Source organism: Anthonomus grandis, chromosome 16 (assembly GCF_022605725.1).
Source record: "Anthonomus grandis grandis chromosome 16, icAntGran1.3, whole genome shotgun sequence".
Taxonomy (NCBI): Eukaryota; Metazoa; Arthropoda; class Insecta; order Coleoptera; family Curculionidae; genus Anthonomus; species Anthonomus grandis.
In genome coordinates, this window is record NC_065561.1 from 3755193 (window position 1) to 3773977 (window position 18785).

At 33.4% G+C, this 18785-nt stretch overlaps 1 long non-coding RNA gene across 1 annotated transcript; it reads right to left on the bottom strand.

The window, feature by feature from the left end:
- Positions 1–802: 802 nt before the first annotated feature.
- LOC126745914 (uncharacterized) lies at positions 803–7814 on the bottom strand. The gene is made up of 3 exons (XR_007663751.1): positions 7721–7814; positions 1667–2479; positions 803–866 (listed from the first exon to the last, which is right to left on the bottom strand). It is a non-coding gene; the product is annotated as an uncharacterized LOC126745914 (long non-coding RNA).
- Positions 7815–18785: the final 10971 nt, after the last annotated feature.

The following is an 18785-nucleotide window of genomic DNA, read 5'->3' on the forward strand; positions in this document are numbered from 1 at the left end:
AGTGGTTGGCAAAAGCTGACTTGCTCACTACAATATCGGTGTTTATATGTTTATCAAACTGGGATTTATGTTCTTTAATACGCGTTGCTACTTTCCTGCCAGATTGTCCAATGTACACTGCGGGGCATTCAACGCATTTCATTTCATATTTCCCCGATGAAGTGAGCGGGTCCACCTTATCCTTAACCTTAACAATATGACTTTTAAGTGTGTTACTAGTTTTAAATGATGTAAATACATTATATTTTTGGAAAAAACGGCCCAAGATATCAGAGATTGTACCAAAATATGTCAAAGATCTGTAGGTAACATTAGCTTTAATATTTGTTTGAATAAAATTGAATGAAAGCTTATATTTATTAACAAATTTATTGTATAATTTATGAATAGATTTTAACGGAAAAGAATTGTTTAAGGCAATTGGTTTGATAATATTAAGTTCTTTATTAAAGGCGTCCCTGGAAAGTGGGATGTTGAATAATCTATAAAACAGAGAATTAAAGCTAGCAAATTTGTGGGTTGTAGGTGAATTTGAATGGAATTGTATGATGTTGTCTGTTGTACTGGTTTTTCTGAAAATTTCAAACTTAATAGAATTGTTGTTCCTTTTTAAGAGGAGATCCAAGAAAGGCAAGCACTGATTGTTTTCATGTTCAACTGTGAATTTTATTTTAGGGTGGAGGCCATGTGTTACAGGTTTAATCTCCAACAGATATATTAACTGATTTATTAATTTTTTTTTTTGCCAAGATAAAGTAAATCTCAACCATAGTTTCATAAAATAATTTATTTAAAAATCATACATGAATATACATACTACATAGATATGATACACCGTTAAGATGGTCCCTCCTAACATACCCGATCTGAAACGCAAGGAAAACCATTATTGGATGAGGAAAGTAAATAATAATATGGGATATTGTTTCATTGTTTTGTTGATTGAATAGAATTAAGAACTGCCATTGATTTTGCATTGATTTTACCTTGCAGGTCAATTTGGCCTATTTTAAATTTTAATGAATACTGAGCACATATTAACTATTTGTTTATTTTGTTCAAATCATAAGGATCAATAGTGATAAGAATGTTAATGTCAATCTGGTCTGTCAGTTTTTTTTTGTAAATTATTGTTGCTAAACCATGGCCTCAAGTTATAGATTGCTCCATAGTTGCAAATTACTTAAACCAATGTTGGTACCAGATAGTACCCAGTAGTTAAACCCAGCATGTCAACACCTAGGTACTTGACAGATAAATGCCTTCCTTAAAATCTGGAGGGAACTGACAATCCTATTTTTAATAGATTCATTCTTTATCTGGTTCTAGAGTATGACAGATAGTTTCGCTTAATGCGGATGTGAAAAGGTAGACCCTATCTTAGCCTAATTTTTGTAGTTACTAGTATGTGCTAGGATAGCTTAATTGCTGATTTTCTAAGTAGGCCTAAGAGTTTATAGGGCTCCTTGTTTTTGTTGTGTTAAATAAACCCCAGAAAAGGCCACATTCCATCTTCGGTAAGTTAGCACATGTTACATGCCTAAGTCATTTTCCTATTTTTTTCATCTAATTAATTTCTTATTTGCATGCTTTTCGGTTTAACTCAAAAGAACATCAATGCATCCAACTTTTCAGAGAGCAATTTTATAAAATTTAACTTACTTACCCACACAAAAATGCCATAAAATTGACAGCCATGTCGAACCTCATGTTCCCCATTTTTAGGCCTTCCTGTACCTTCTGCTTATCCTCTGCTTCTGCTTTTGCTGCATTTTTATTGTTACTGCTTCCACCTCACTTGCTACTCCACGTGTTACCACATCAAGTCGCTTGGATCATCACCTCCGGAACCTGCAGTCCTCCCAATCGGCTACACCTAATACCGATTGCCTTCCACTACCTGCTAGACATTCTGGAAGCATCCTAACTGGTCGATCTGCTGCTGCCTCTTTTGACCCAAACGTATAGCTGCCAACAAAGGAGCCCCATTCAGATCAGGTGGACCCTGCTACCAGTCGGAGAGACTCAGAATTTCAGGTAGCCCCTTTTCTTTTTGGCTTGGTTTCTTCAGGTATTGATTTATCGGTTCGTCGCAATTTATAGATTTTTTTTTTTGGAATTAATATGTAGAAATGATCACAGATTTTAAATTTAATTTAGCAAAATTGTTTATATAGCCACCATCACTGATTTGATTTGAAATTGGGAACTGAGTATATACGTATATGCGAGGTATTATCAGATGTACAATTGAATAAGTATTAAGTGCTAAATTTTACTTTATTTTCTTTCTCATAATTTTAAATTTCATAATTATAACTTAAGTATTAGAGCATTACTGTCTTGTTCTTGTTGTTCTTGTTCTTATTGATGGCTTTGCTGCAAGGCAATTGCCAGCTCGATTTGTGTGGGGTCCCTTGTCGTCTGGCTCGGAACCATTAAGGGATCTCCCGACTTATCTCAGCCTTGTTCTTTGTATCTTATATAGAAAACAAGAAGAAAAATAAATTGATATTCTATGATCAATAAACGTTTTAAATAAAAGCTAAAATGGAGGGCATTAGTAGAACAACAAAGGCAAGAGAGAAAACATAAATATCACTAATACAACTAAGGATTCAGGAATATGCGGGAAAAAAGCAGGTTGAGCTTTAAAGTTTGATTTTATTTTTATTTAGGAAATGCATGATTGTTTCTATAGTTTCGCTATTTGACACATTAAGTATATCATGGACGGATAATGGTGATAATTTCATTCTTTGAACAAAAATTTTATACATGTCCATGTTGTCTATAGAATTTAATGGACATTCAAATAAGATGTGATTTAAGTCATCATACCTTCCACAGTCACATAAAGGATCATCTTTGATATTTATTTTAAATAGATGTGAGTTAGTAAGACAATGTCCAGTTCGCATTCTGATAATGGTGGTGATGTGTCTTCTATCTACATATTTAATATTGGCAAACCATCTTTTGTAGGGGAAGTCAAATTGAATTTTACTATAATTATAATGTTTAGTCTCAACTAAATATTTCCATTTGTTTGAAAAGTTATTTTTTATTTTATTTTTGAGTACCTTAAGAATATCATTTATGTCAATGAGCATTTTTCTGGGGACATTTAGGTTGGATCCAATCTTCGCCAAAGTATCCGCTTCTGAATTTCCCAGTATATTTTCATGACCCGGTATCCAGGCAAGCTGGACGTCAAAGCCCTTTTCATTGGTTGTACTAATTAGTTGCTTTGTTATGATAATCCAGCGATCTATCCTTGCAGATAAAAGATTACTTCTAAGTTTTGTAACTGCGCTCAATGAATCCGAAAAGATGATAGCTTTCTTTATTTGTTTTTCTATTGCAGTTTTTACCGCATCATAAATTGCAATAATTTCCGCTTTATAGATGTTGAGACAGTCTGGTAACCTTGATGAGTTGCATTCGTAACATGGGAAGGTTGCTCCTCTACTGATTAATTTAATATATGGTCGAAACTCCTGAAGTGCCAAAATTAAATAGGGAGTTTTATCCCGATGCCAGAACTCCGGTCTATGTATTAGCTTCATTCTGGTATTATTTAAAAGCTGTATGATGGGGTGATTTGTAATAGTTACGAACTTCGATATCAGTTTAATAGCTAAAAGTTTTCTTCTGTGTTCCAAGTCTATCATGGATGCCTCTGCTAATAGCGCTGCTCTGGGGGTGGATTTCATGCATCCCAGACATATTCGCAAACCCTCAAAGAATACAACATCTAACATGTTAAGTACCGTCCCGTTACAGGGTTTAATAAATGTGGATCCAAAATCTAGGTGAGATCTAACTAATGCAAAAAAGATTACTAAAAGAGTGGTTGGATCTGCACCCCACCATACTCTACATAATGCCCTTAAAACACTGAGTGATTTTTTGGCTTTGTTGACTATGTTTTCTATATGTATCTTCCATTTCAGGTTGTTCTGTATCCACATGCCCAAATATTTTACTCGGTGTTTAAAGGGGATAACAACATTGTTGATAACAATTGGTGGAGGGTTAATATTGTTCTTTCCCCTAGTAAACCACATTGCTTCGCATTTATTAATTGAAAGCACTAAACTATTTTCGTTTAAAAATGTATTTATCTTTTTAATAGTATGAGTAATTTTATCAACCATAATGGACACATTTTTTCCTTTTACCATAATGACCAAATCGTCAGCATATCCTGTCAACTCAACATCCTCCAGATCTAAAAAAAACACTTCTCTAATATAGATGTTGAACAAGATCGTACTTAAAGGGGATCCTTGTGGTAATCCTGTTGTAGTTAATATTGGTCCCAAAAATGACCCGTCATTGCCCCTACAATATAGAAGTCTATTTTTGAGTAGATTAAAAATGGTATATGCCAGATAATTGGGAGTATTTAACATTCGCAGTTTATTATATAGTTAATAGATGTTAACATTATCATAGGCTGCTTTAATATCCAAGAAAACTGCTAAGGCCGATTCTGAAGATTGAAAGGCATTAAAAACATAAGATGTTAAAAAAGCTATGTTGTCATAAATTCCCTTCCCCTTTCGAAATCCAGTCTGTTTATTAGTAAATTCTACTCTATGTTCTAACATCCAATCTAGGCGAGTCTTGATCATGATTTCCATGATTTTAGACCCACATGATGCTAGAGTAATTGGTCTATAATTTTCGGGTCGTTTAGGGTCTTTATTAGGTTTAAGGAAGAAAATGATGTGAAATTGTTTCCATGAATCTGGTAAAGGTTCTCCCTGTAAAATTTTATTGTATATGTTAAGGAGGATTTGTTTAGCTTTAAAAGATAACTTAGAAAACATTTCATATGAAAGGTTATCCATGCCTGGTGCAGACGATTTTTTATTTTTCAATGCATAATGTAATTCGGTTAGGGTAAAGAAGGAAATGGTTTCCTTTTTCTTTGGGGGCAGTAATTGAAAATTGGGGTCAATATTTATAACCGACATATTTCTGAGAATAGATTTTTTGAGATTATCTGGAATATTCATTTTGAATTTATTTGTTTTATAGTTATTATTGAAATTTCTTATTTTATTCCAGACATATTTAATTTTCGAGGTTCTATTTAGGGTTCCACAGAATGTTTTAAATTTTTCTCTTTTTTTTATTTTTAGTTTTTTCCTAGTTAGAGCGATGATTTTTTTTGCCTTAATATAGTTTTCAATTGTTGGAAGTTGGTTAAATGTCAAAATTGCGTTTTTCCTTTCTTCAACCCAGCATGAACATTCCCTATCCCACCAGGGGTTCCCTCTCCTAATGATTGAGCCAATTTGCTTCACTGGAATGACCTGGTCTGCTACTACATTGATGATGTCAATTAATTCATCATATTTTAGATTATAGCTTGAATTACTTATAGATAACACAATCTTGTCATGGTATGCATCCCAGCCGGCTTTATGAAAATTCCTAGCATTAAATGAATTTACAATATAATTGTGAGTAAAATTGTTATTGTCATTATTGACTATAAGGCAGGTAGGGAAATGATCACTATTACCACAATCCATGGTGGTATACCAATTGGCCTGTAACGCTAAATTTGCACTGATCATTGTTAAATCAACAGCACTTGATGAATCTTCTGCTAATTGAAAACGAGTCCTAGAACCATCATTCATGATCACTAGTTCATTCTCGAATACGAAATCATTTATTATGTTTCCACCTTTATTGGGAGTACAGTTATCCCATAAGGGGTGATGAGAATTTAGATCTCCCATGATGATGGTATTTTTTGGATTATTATTTATGAGTTTTTTCAAAATGTCTGAATTTAAGTTGATATGTAAGTTACAATATATATTAGTCAACTGGACATTACTTATTTCCACTATGATATATTGAATATAATCTGATGAATAGGTTTCAATAGTTTTAAAAATTATATTTTTCTTAATGCAAGTTGCTACACCTCCATAGCCATCATGTCTATCCTGTCTTATTATGTTATATGATTTTAAATTGAAATGATGTTCTGATTTTAGCCAGGTTTCATTTAAGAGCAGAATGTCAGGATTCTCTTTAAAAATTAAATTCAGTAAATTTTCCCTATTGGACTTAATACTTCTCAAGTTCCATTGAATGATTTTTAGGGTAGAGTTGATGAGGTGTTTGTTGGAGTTTTTATTATCATTATTTAATAATTCGAATCTGAGTGTGAGTCGGAGCCTAAGTCCATGTGATTTTCATAATTTGGATTAAAAAGAATGTCTTTAATAGTTTTTTTATTTTTTTCTGACATATTTAAAATAGTATGTATGATGTTTTCAATATTTTCAGGGTATGTAGAAGTATGCGATTCAAATTTACTTTGATTGTGAAGTGCACTAGTGCTAGGCATTGGTGAGTTTGTCATAGCTTGTGTATAAACTGTCATATTTTGTTTTTGTGATTTATCCTCTTTTTGGGGTCTTGAGTTGGGAAAAATCAGATTTTCTTCATGAGCTTTTTTGTCATATCCTTTATGCATTATTCTCTTTTTTTTTAGAATTTTCAGTTAATACTTGTTGGAAAGAACGTTTAATTGGGTCCGATTTGTAATATTCAGTTCGTCTTTGTGAGGGCCTTATCAAATTATCTTGGGAATTACCTTTATTTTTATTATTATTTTTTATATTGGGAAAGTCATTTGGACGATAGATAAATTCATCTCTCGGAATGTATGTTTTTTTAATACTTTCACTTGCGTCATAGAAAGTTATATTCTCATATACCATTAACTCTTTAATATTTTTTTGTTGCATATACTCCGGGCATTTTTTATCTGTTGATTTATGATTGTCTTTACAATATAAACATTGTGTATTGCAGGTAGAATGTTCTTCTTCACTATTTTCATTTGTTTCTTTCGCACAATTAAAGCATCTTTCTTTACCCTTGCAATTATTGCGGGTATGTCCAAAACGCAGACATCGAAAACATTGTGTAACTGGTGAAATATAAATGGAAATTGGTCTTTTTAGTCGATAAAAGGTTATTGATTAAGGTAAATACACACCCTTAAATGTAAAAAGTACAGTTCCTGTGGGTTCATAATTTGTTTCGCCATTTAATTAATTTTACGATTGAGCCTCTTGGCGTCTAATATTTCCACATGACTATTGGTTTTACAACATTTTAGTAGTTCATCCTCACTTATTTCGAGGTCAATTTGCTTTACTAACCCTTTACATGATACAAAGTTAAAAGGTATGAATATTTTATAGCCTTTGTCTAATAGAGTTTTATTTTTCATAAAGTTGTTGGCTGCTTGAAAATTTATAAATTCAACTGAAATCCTATTCAGACCTTTGTTTTTAATACTTTTTAAACCAGTAAGATTTAAGTTAAATATGTCCCTAGCAATCTTAATATTATTGTATCTGCCAGCATTGAAACATAGTTTTTCAGTAGATTCTAAATAAACTATAAATGGTCCAAGATCCTGTTTTGAATAAAAGACCGGTTTTTTGTCAGAAATGCTGAAATTATTTACATTGCTAGTCTGATTATCTGTAGGTATGAGCAGCGTATTTTGGGGGGGGCCGCCCCCCCATTTTCATTCATTGTTTTAAAGCAGAGAAACTATTAATACAAGCATGCACTAAACTATATATAAAAATGAGAATTGTAAAAAATGAGAGCTGAAGCAAAAATTCGTTTAACAAAAGATTTGCACTTCGAAGTAAACTCAACTCACCTTTTTGAGACGCCAACACTACACTAAAGATTAGTAGGAAAAACCAAGACACAGCCTCCACGAAAGCCAATCGTCGAATGCATTACTGTCTTTGTATTTTTTTTTTTTGAATTGAGGTTATAGATTAAATTAGTTGTCAATTATGACATTGATTTATCTTTCAATACTAAAGCTGGGTTTAACGACATAAAGCTGCGTTTTCTTTGCGTGCTCTAATAAAGGCTAATAATCATAACCCTGGAACCCACATTTAGGCATTGTGCGAGAAACAGTGCAATACATTCACAAAGATTAGAAATTCTCTGAGCTTCTCGTCCTCCCCCCCCCCCCCCCGTTCCAAAGTATACAAATATCATCTACGTATCTCTTATAAAATACCAGATAATTGGAAAATTCGCTAGATGTTATTATGCTCTCCAAGTTGCACATAAATACCTCACTCAGAAACGGCGAGAGACAAGAACCCATGGCCCAACCCATCTGTCTGAAAAAACCATAATTAAATTGAAAAAAGTCCTGTTGTAAGATGATTGAAAGGAGTGATAGTAAGTATTCAATGACCAGTGTTGGAAGTTTACCCCTTAATAGTTTAACCACCAGCAACAGACAATCATTCGGTGGTATACTCGGGAATAAGTTTTTGACATCTAGTGAACTTAATTGCGCCGAAGGGGAACTTGTATATTTTTAATTGATTTACAAAATTCCACTGAGTTTAACACCGAACAGGAGCCCTGAACTGAGTAACCTCCCTCAAAATATTATTTAGCCATGCTGATAACTTGTAGCATGGTGAACCTATAAACGACACGACCGGTCTTATTGGTATGTTAGGTTTATGGACCTTTGGAAGTTCATAAGGCAAAGGAGTCCTTGGGTTCATTGGATATAACCTTGATTTTGAACATTTAAAGAATTCTATTGTAGTGAGACAATGGTCTAAGGTTTTTTTTCATTTTTTCAAAAATTAGGGATGTTGGATTCCTGTTTAAAGGTTCGAAGTCACCCGAATTCAAAAAATCATTGACTTTATCAACATAATGTGCCCTGTTCATAGCAACCAAACACGAACCCTTGTCTGCCTTTGTAAAAATTAAATCGTTAGTCTTAATTTTTCTTTTAATAGAACTTAAAGTTTTCCACGAAGAGTTATTGGAAAAATTAGTGTGCAATAGTGTTATAATCTTTGTTCTTAGAATATTTTTAAGCAAATATTAAAGCTAATGTTACCTACAGATCTTTGACATATTTTTTGGTACAATCTCTGATATCTTGGGCCGTTTTTTCCAAAAATATAATGTAATTACCTCATTTAAAACTACTAACACACTTAAAAGTCATATTGTTAAGGTTAAGGATAAGGTGGACCCGCTCACTTCATCGGGATATATGAAATTAAATGCGTTGAATGCCCCGCAGTGTACATTGGACAAGCAAGGAAAGTAGCAACGCGTATTAAAGAACATAAATCCCAGTTTGATAAACATATTAACACCGATATTGTAGTGAGCAAGTCAGCTTTTGCCAACCACTTATTAGAAAATAGACACACTTTCCCGCCCGAAGAAAATATCAGAATTCTACATAAATGTGATAAAGGTAGAAAGCTCGATCTCTTAGAGACGATGGAGATTAATAAAGCTATAAAAAGTCCCGATTTTGTATGTGTGAACGACAAAATTACGGGACAGAATCATTTTATTTTTAACAATATTAACTGTACATCTCCATCGCCCACAACGAGTACCATTGCTACAGACACAGCGCCATCCAATAACCAACTATAGAACTCCGCACTATCAGAATATAAAAATTTGCAACTAACTTAACTGTAGATGTCACAATGTGTATTAATTATAAAATTTTAATCTTTGTACCTATTTGGAATGTTTTGTTTGTATACAATTAGAGTTCGTTTACGTGTATGTATGTGTATCGTCCTATTTTTGGTAAGGGAAAGCCTTATTTTTTATTGTAATTTTATTTTAAATTAATAATTTTTAAGGTCTGATGATGCCCTAACCGGGTGAAACATATGTAACCGTTATTTAAATTATATAGATGCTGTAGATTTTGAGAGTTTTTCGTTCCTGCTTTTGAGATTAACAAATAAGTTAAAATCATCTTTACATTTCTAAATATAGAATTGACCTCCCTTACCGGGGTGGCGTTCTGTGTTGCCAAATTATATATTTTTTAGCTAAATCCAGCGGATTTAGTTTCAATTTAGGATGGTGTGGCATGTAGTAAAATAGTAAAAATAATATTTAGCGGTTACCACTTTGTGGTCAGGTTAAATTTATGGACAGAATAAAGCATTCCCCAAAAAAAAATATTAATTAGTAATTTTCTCAAAAGTTATGAAGGTTTGAAATAATTGATGATAATAAGGTGTTGGAACACTGCGCTTTTGCCGTATCGTCTGCCGACCGTCGTGGTTATCGTCACGTGCTCTTCCCCTTGTAGATGGCGTTCATGTGAGTGGCGGCGTCGTTGGTACGCTTGTGCGTTTTGATGCAAATTTGTGTTTTGCAGTACACTTCCACGGGTAAGTATACCCATTACAGTTGGGTCATTCACCCTTGTATCAGGGCGAATACTTTTCCAAACTATGCAGTAGAGGAAATTACCATTTCCTTCACTGCATAGTTACTAAAATACGTATGGTTCAACAAAAAAGCTTTATATAGTTGTGGTTTTTGCTCTGCATTCTTCTGTTACTCGTATGTAATCATGAGATAAGTACATTTTTCTGATTTTAAGTTTCACTTCTATGAGGTGATGGACACAATCACACTTCATTTGTGTATGTTCTTTCACCAAATACTTTTGCTCAATTATTTGTTTTTTTTATTGCAAGGTTTAGCAAAGCATTAAACAAAACTGCATTTCTGTTTTGGTAGCAGTATCCGTCAGACCATAATATAACTGGCAAATTAGTATTTGGGTAATTTTCTTCTATATGTTTGACTATCAAAGAGGTGAATGTAGAGGCGCTTAAGTCACCCTCTATTTTATCCCACCAATAATTTGCCCCATCATGAGATTCCAAGTTATACACTGTAAAATTATGCACGTTTAGTTTTTTCTTATAATATAATGCGCTGGCGTTGATAGTGGGTAGTTTTTCAAAGTCTGCCTGCATCTTCCTTGTCTTTGGATTTTTCTTCGCGAGCAATATTTTTCTGCTCTATATGATTGGCATAATCTTGTTCTTTTATATTTCCAAACTCGTATGAAGTACAAGTATCACAGAAATCTTTCTTTGGTTTGTAAAGGCTTAAATTCATATCACAAAATGTATTATCAAAAATCTTAGAAGACACTTTTGCTTTATTGTTAGTATCACAATAGGTTACATATTCCCTATAAAGTTGCGCCTTTGACCGAATTATGGTTTCTAAATATAACTTACTACTTACTTTCTAAATATATAGATGGCATTTTGGGAAGGCTTTCGAACCATGAAATAAGAGTGGCCCTTTTTTTCGTGTTATCTTCATGTTTCACTGTTGCCTCATATATTTTAGTTGTGGTATTTAGACCATGTTCTGTTTTTTTAAACCACCCATGAACCATGTCTTCATTTAGTCCGAACGAATTCAAAAACATTTTTTTACATACGCTCCTTTTCGCATTGTTTTTATTTCTCAAGTAATACCAGTACGGTCTAGCTCTTCTGGAAGGCCCGTCTCCTTTGGATGATCTTTTTGTTGTAGTGTACTCTATATTTCCCGTGATATAAGCTCTTTTCTCCCACCAATCCATTTTTTCCCAAAATGTTTTAAACATGAGCCTCCTTTCGCCTTCTGTAAATGTATGACAGAATTGTTTAGAAGATTTTTGACATACGCTTAACCTACAAGAATCGCTTATTTTTCTTTCTAGCCTGGTAATTCCATAAGTAATTTCTTCCTTTTTGTTTCTTTGATATCCGTTTTGATTGAAAATTTATTATTTTGATTTAATCTGACCGGTAATGTTTCAAAAGTATGAGTTTGTCTCAGCTTAAATTCAATTGACCCTTCAGGGCTATATTTTAATGCTCTAATATCGCGAACTTCGGGATCCCCTTTTTTATGACCAGGGCGGAGTTTGCTAATGAACTTTAGCCCAGAGAAATCTTTAAAATAATCATGGTGTAAATATTGCACCTCGTAAGGTTTTGGTAATTTTCTCGCAGATTTTGCATAAAAAACATAGTCTGCAAGTACGTTTATAATCCTACCAGATATTTTTTTTTCAATAGATGAGTGCATGAGTGCATAGAATCACACTCCATTTGTGTATGACCTTTCTCTAAATATTTCTTAATGATGCAGACATCATTCTGAACTGCAAGATTTAAAAGTGCATTAGCCAAAATAACGTTGTGATTCTGTGCACCGCACCCATCACTATAAAGAATTATGTTTTTTTAATTATTTGCATCAAGAAAAGGACAAACCTTTGTATTTAAAAAATTGCAAATAATTGAAGCAAAACAATTTGCTTTGATCTCACCTTCCCATTCATTCCATATAATGCAAAATCCGTCTTTTTAATGCAAGTCAAAAATAGTAAAGTTATGAACAATTAACTTTGTTCTATAATATAAAGCAGAAACATTCGACTTGGGACTGAGTAGCACTGATTGCAGATCCATTGTAAAAACCCTATCACACGATCCTTTGTCCTTTTCTTTTTCAGCGCGGGCTTCTTCCTTTTTCGTAATATGTAGGTTATAGATTTCGTCAGAAGTGTTCTTTGTTCATAACTTACACATACATCACACTGATACTTCTTCGAAGAAAACAGAGATAATTCCATTTCCTCAAATATATATTTGAACAATGTCATACTGGCAGGCTGAATGTTCTTATCTTTACACCAAAAGTCCTTGTATGTATTAAAAAGCTCCGATTTGTTTTTCCATTGAGGTTGCAAATAAAATTTGTCACTTGCTTTGCGACAATATTGTGACTCTAATTTGGGTAGTGATTCTAAAAATTGTTTAATTGACAATTTCTTCTCAATACTTCTTCTGAGAAGTTCAGTAGAATCTTCAGTATCTTTTTTTCGGTTTTGTATTATATGGCTGTCATTATTATTCTTCTCTGGAGAGCACATATCTTTTCGAACCCAAGAAGTAATAGTTTTTAGAGATTTTCTTAAGGTATTACAGAACATGGTTTTACAAACTCTAACCCTGTCGTTACTTGGTTTTGTATTCAAAAAATAACTGCAGGATGTACTTCTTCGGCTTTCATTTTCATTTTTTCTATTTCTTGCTCTTTTTGTCTCTGTTGCGGTCGTTCTTCCTAATACGTAAACTTGTTTTAAACTCCACGAAAAAGTCCAGATTTTTTTACATATGCCGTTTTGTTCCTCTTCTTTAATTTTATAGCATTCAAAACCATTTTTTCGTCCTTTTGAGCAGGTACAACGATCTTTAATTTTTCTTCCACTTTTATTCACCACAAATTTATTGTCTTTTCACCCCAAATACTTTTCTCCCTTTTCTCTTTTCTTCTTGTTGCTATTATACTCCCACTCGTTACTGTTGCTGAGTCTGTTTGGCCTACGTTTTCGTTTTTTATTTGTTACATTGATGCTACTACCTTCACTTTCTAATGTGACTTTTCGGAAGAAATTTTCTTCGGGCCCAATTTCAGATTCAACCAATTCCTGATCTGAATTTTAAATATCAATATTTTCTTGTCCTTGATCCGATTGTAAACTTAAAATATTACTTTGATTATTGTTATTACCACTTGAAGATTCATATTCAGAATGTTCCGCTCCTTGTTTTTCGATTAACGTTACGTTATTTAAGCAATCTATGTCTATTAGTGCATCAAAATCTTCGGTGGTATTAAGATTTATAAGTTTCGTAACAAAATCTTCATTAGATAGGTTAGGATTAATATTCTCATCATTTATGGCTACTTTAGCTTAAAAGCACTCGTTTTCTAAATTCTTTATGGCAAGGGATAATTCGGCATTATCGTGGTTTTTAGCATTATCAAACTCGACGTTTTCAGGCTCATCACTTACGCTACTAGAATTTTTGGCTTGACTTTCGTTAAGAACTTTGCTTAAAATTTTAAAGCTTCTTGAAGTTCGATCCATTCTAAAAAAGATAAAAAACCTATGAAATTCTAGATTTTAAAGCACAAAAAAAAACTATACCATCTGTTATAGTCAGTCTTTAATTAATACAGAGAAGTTGTGTACTAATTTATAAACACGGATAAGTCCCAGTATCGCTGCTAAAACAGTTAAATGATTTTGTGTTAAATTACTGTTCTAAAATAGTTAAATCATAATTTTACAACCAAATATCCTTTCTTGTAATTTTAACACAATTTTTAACACTACCTACTAAATCACAATTTTAATTTTTATAGACAAGCTTAAAATCTTATTAATCATAAATATTAAGCCCAAAGCTTAAAAAGCAAATTAAATTATTAAGATACATGAACAGCAATAATTACAATGACAATGATTTAAGTTTTGATATTAGTTCAATTTTTGGGTAAATCTAATAGTTTAGGACTTTTACGATAAGAGCTATAATAATTTATTGTATGAAATATGCGTAACTCCAATTTAATTTAATATGAAAAATGTCCTCGCAAAAGTATAGAGCATAAAACTAATAAGTTAACATAAGATAAAACCGAATTTAAATATTATTTTACATTTCTGTACTTAATAAGTACTAAATTCTGTAGGAAAACAGTCTATTAATTATTTCTTAAAATGATTAAGTAATTTAAAAATAAACTGCGGAAATAACAAACACTGCAATCCACACGTCGTTATAGCACGAAACGCACGGACTTACGCAAAATTCAAACTAAAATAAAAACCGCTGGACTTAGGCACATTTCATTTGCTGCTGTGGCGGCTCCATCTATGAACGAAAACTCAATCTAATTACACCAAATTGTAGTTAATAAAATAATTCTTTAGATAACGCCCAAATCTCAATTTCTGGAAAGTGTGGACTTACGCAATTTTCATATGACGGTGACGATAATGCTTTAAAGTGGAATAAGTCGTATTTATATAATAGATTGTAATGTGTAAAGTAATGTCTGAAACTGTAAATGTTAATGTCACTTAAAAAAATTTCGGTGCCCCAGGGAACTGTTTATTGTTTTTTGTATTATACATAAATGATATGGTTTGGGTGACTGAAAAACTAAATAATATTTTATTTGCTGGTGATACTATGCTCTATATAGTTAATAAAAATCTACAGCAAATGGTTTGTGATATTCAAAAAAATATAAAAGATGGCGGGCAAGTCTGACGGTGATTCAGATGCTAGTGTAAAAAATACAAAAAGTACAGGTTTTAAGTGTTGTGCTAAAAAAAGTTGTAGTGTCTGTGTATATATAAACTGTTATGCAATCTACCACAATAGCTGCATAAAACGTATGGGAAATATTCTAAAAGTAATTGATAAAACAAAAATTGTATACTGCTTGGAGTTGGCAAATGTGGCGGCAAATTCCGATGAAAATGCCGTTAAAAATGGAAATGGAAAAAATTACCCTAGAAATAGAGTACCTTAAGAAACTGTTGGATAAGTTGGCAGACAAAAACGAAATTTTAAAACAAAATAACCAATTAATATGCGAAAAAGTGACTTTTTGGAAGTTGACTAATTTTAAAACCAATTTTAATTCGTCAAAGAGTACATTAGAAAGTAATGATAATTTTGTATATGGAACATGTAAAAATTAGATCTCTTACCCCTTCTTTCTCCTAGGTATCTGCATTGCTGCAGCATGAACAGTTTCACTTATTTGGGGTAAGTGAAATATGGTTAACACCAGCACTACCTGATTATCTAGTAAACGTGCCCAATTACACATTGTGTAGGGCTGATAGAGAATCAAGGGGTGGGGGTGTATGCTTGTATGTAGCTTAGTGTTTGAAAATTACAGTTCTGAATGAAAGTGTCTCGTATAGCAAGAATAGCGAAAACATGGTTGAACCACTGTGGGTATAAAAAATATAAAATATAAGAATAAACCTTTTCTGGTAGAAACATTGTATAAGCCCCCACAGATTAGCTACACTTTTTTGAATAATAAAGAAACCTTTTTGTCTAATATGTCTACTTGATATGACTACATAATCTTAATTAGCGATTTGAATATACATTTTTTTGCAAATTCTGTTGAAAGTGATTATATGGCATCATTGCTTGAGCTTTTTAACTTAAAACAAGTTGTCTTTAACAAAAAAGGCATATATGTCATTTGAACTCCACAAAAATAAAAGGGATACAAGAAAAATTGGCATAAGTTAAAAGATTGGAATATAAAGGACAATAAAAACAGTGAAATATCAATGAAATAAGTAACGTTTTTGCAGATGTATACCGGTTGGCCACACCCATAGACAATTTGCTACTGATTCTATCGGGATACAAGACTGGAAAAGCTTAATAATGCTGAACCTGTTTTTAAAGACATAAATAAAAATGACAGAATAAAATCAAAAAGTATGGGTATTGACCAAATAAGTTATAATCTTGTTCTTTTTAGCATTAAGCTTATTGCTCCATTTCTGACAAAGGTGTTTAATTTATCTCTACATAAAGGGGAATTTCCACAAATATGGAAAACTTCTATTATTAAGCCCCTACCAAAGTAAATAAAATTGAAAATCTTTTAGAGCTAAGACCAATTTCTCTTTTACCTATCTTTGCCAAAATGTTTGAATTAACAGTGTTGGATAAGTTGCTTGAATTCGTAAATATGCATGAAATTATACCCTCAGTACAGTCTGGTTTTCGGAAAAATCATAGAACAGCTACAGCCCTGACAAAAGTAGCTTCCGAAATATCAACCAATATATACTCCTCTTGTGTTTCTTGCCTTGTACTGTTAGATTTCAGTAAGGCCTTTGACCTCATAAACCATGAGATGCTGTTATATGAGTATCCAGGGTGTTTCAGAACTATGGGATCAAACTTCTAGGGGTTATTCAGTGCAACAGTAGAATCCATTTGAGTATAGGAACCCATGTTCGGAAATGTGTCACTACGCCACTACGGCCCTAAGACGCGTTTAAATTTAGAAAAAATATTAATTACCTAAATAGCTTTTGTATATGATACCATCACAACAATTGTTCAAAACGTCTTCCTCCAACCTCAATACACCGATTTAAACGCCGCACATGATTTCGGCGGACTACACTAAAAATTTGATCCTCGTTTTGAATGATTTCAAATGCTGCTGTTATTCATCCAGTTAAGTCTAGCTCTGATTCTACTAGAGTTTCATAGACTAAAGACTTTACATGTCCCCACAAGAAAAAATCGAGCGACGTTAAATCGGGTGACCTAGGATAAAGTGACCTAGATAAGGATAAAGGATAAAGTGACCTAGATAAATACTCGCGTACTTGTACAGCAAAGTGAGCCGGCGCTCCATCATGCTGAAACCACATTTGCTGTCTAACGTTTAGTGGAGCATTTTCAAGAACTTTCTTCAAGAAACGCAGATAAATAGGTCCTGTTAACCGTTCCGGTAGAAGGGCCCAATTAAATAATCGTCAACAATGCCTGCCCATACGTTGACAGACCAACGATTCTGATGTTTTCTTGGAAAAATTGCATAAGCTTCGTCCCAAACATCGTCCCAATTCCTACTATTAAAAATACCGTCTCTTGTGAAAGAGGCTTCATCGGTCCACAAAACATATCGTAAAAAATATGGTTGTGCAATGATGCAGCGACAAAATTGAACTCTAGGATGATAATCGGCTGCAGTCATACCTTGAACTTTCTGGAAGTGGTAAGGATGGAGTTGTTGCTCGTGTAGTACCCGCCAGACAGAACCGTTACTCGTATGCATATTCTTAGCGACGTCACGTGTGCTATTTGATGGTTCATCGGCAACTCGCTGAAGCACCTCTTCTTCAAATTCGACCGTTCTTACGGTTCGAGCAACACCAGTATCATGCATCTTGGTCTTACATGCCTGTCTCAGCGAGCCGCCGATGAACCGCAATAAACTTTTTGTATCCAGGATGATGTCGTTCGGGATAACGCTCATGATACAACCGCGATGCTGCTTGTGCATTCCAGTTTATTGCTCCGTATGAAAAATGCATATCCGCCAATTCTTGATTGGTAAAGTTTTTCATTAGCAATAAATGTTTAAAAATTGTAAGCTATAAAATTTTTAAACATGACATTGAGAATTGACATTGATAAGCGTTGATTTTAAACAATTGTTGTTATGGTATCATGTACAAAAGGTAAACATAAATGCAGCAGGTCCTATTTAGGTAATTAATGTTTTTTATACATTTTAACGCGTCTTAGGGCCGTAGTGGCGTAGTGACGCATTTCCGGATATGGGTACCTATACTCAAATGGATTCTTCTGTTGCCCTGAACAACCCTCAGAAGTTTGATCCCATAGTTCTGAAACACCCTGCATATATGAAGGGTAGAGGCTAAAAAGGGGAAATGTCACTTTTTGCTAATTTTAAGCTGTTCAGTCCGTTCAACTTTTAATAGACAGTATCACCTAGTAACATTATATAGGCGAAAAAAGGCAATTTCATCGACAATTTAAATTAAGCTGTACTCGCTAAAAAGGAGGAGAGTCCGCGCGCCACATGCTAAGAAGGGGGAACGTCACAAATGCACGTTATTCAGGAACTGTCAGAAGGCTCTCTTGACTGCAGTTATTTTTATTTTCTGCTTGCGTTTACCGGTTCTGGTGTTTATTTATTGTTCGTCAAACTTGTGGAAATATAAGTGACAAGTCGTATTTTAATATTGTAGTGCTAATAAACAGTATAAAATGAATCCAAGTGTCAGTGACAGTGAAGACTTTGTTGTTATGCCAGTTCAGGGAAAAAAGAGAAAAAGTTACGGAAGACTAACCGATGTTTCTAAAAAACTTAACCTACAAAGCCACCTGACAGGAAGCGACTGCCAATGTAAACGTCTGTTTTGATAAAGTTCTACTTAGTGCAAGACAAAAGATAATAAGTGAGTTTAATTTATTAAAATCCGTGGATGAGCAAAACATCTATTTGTG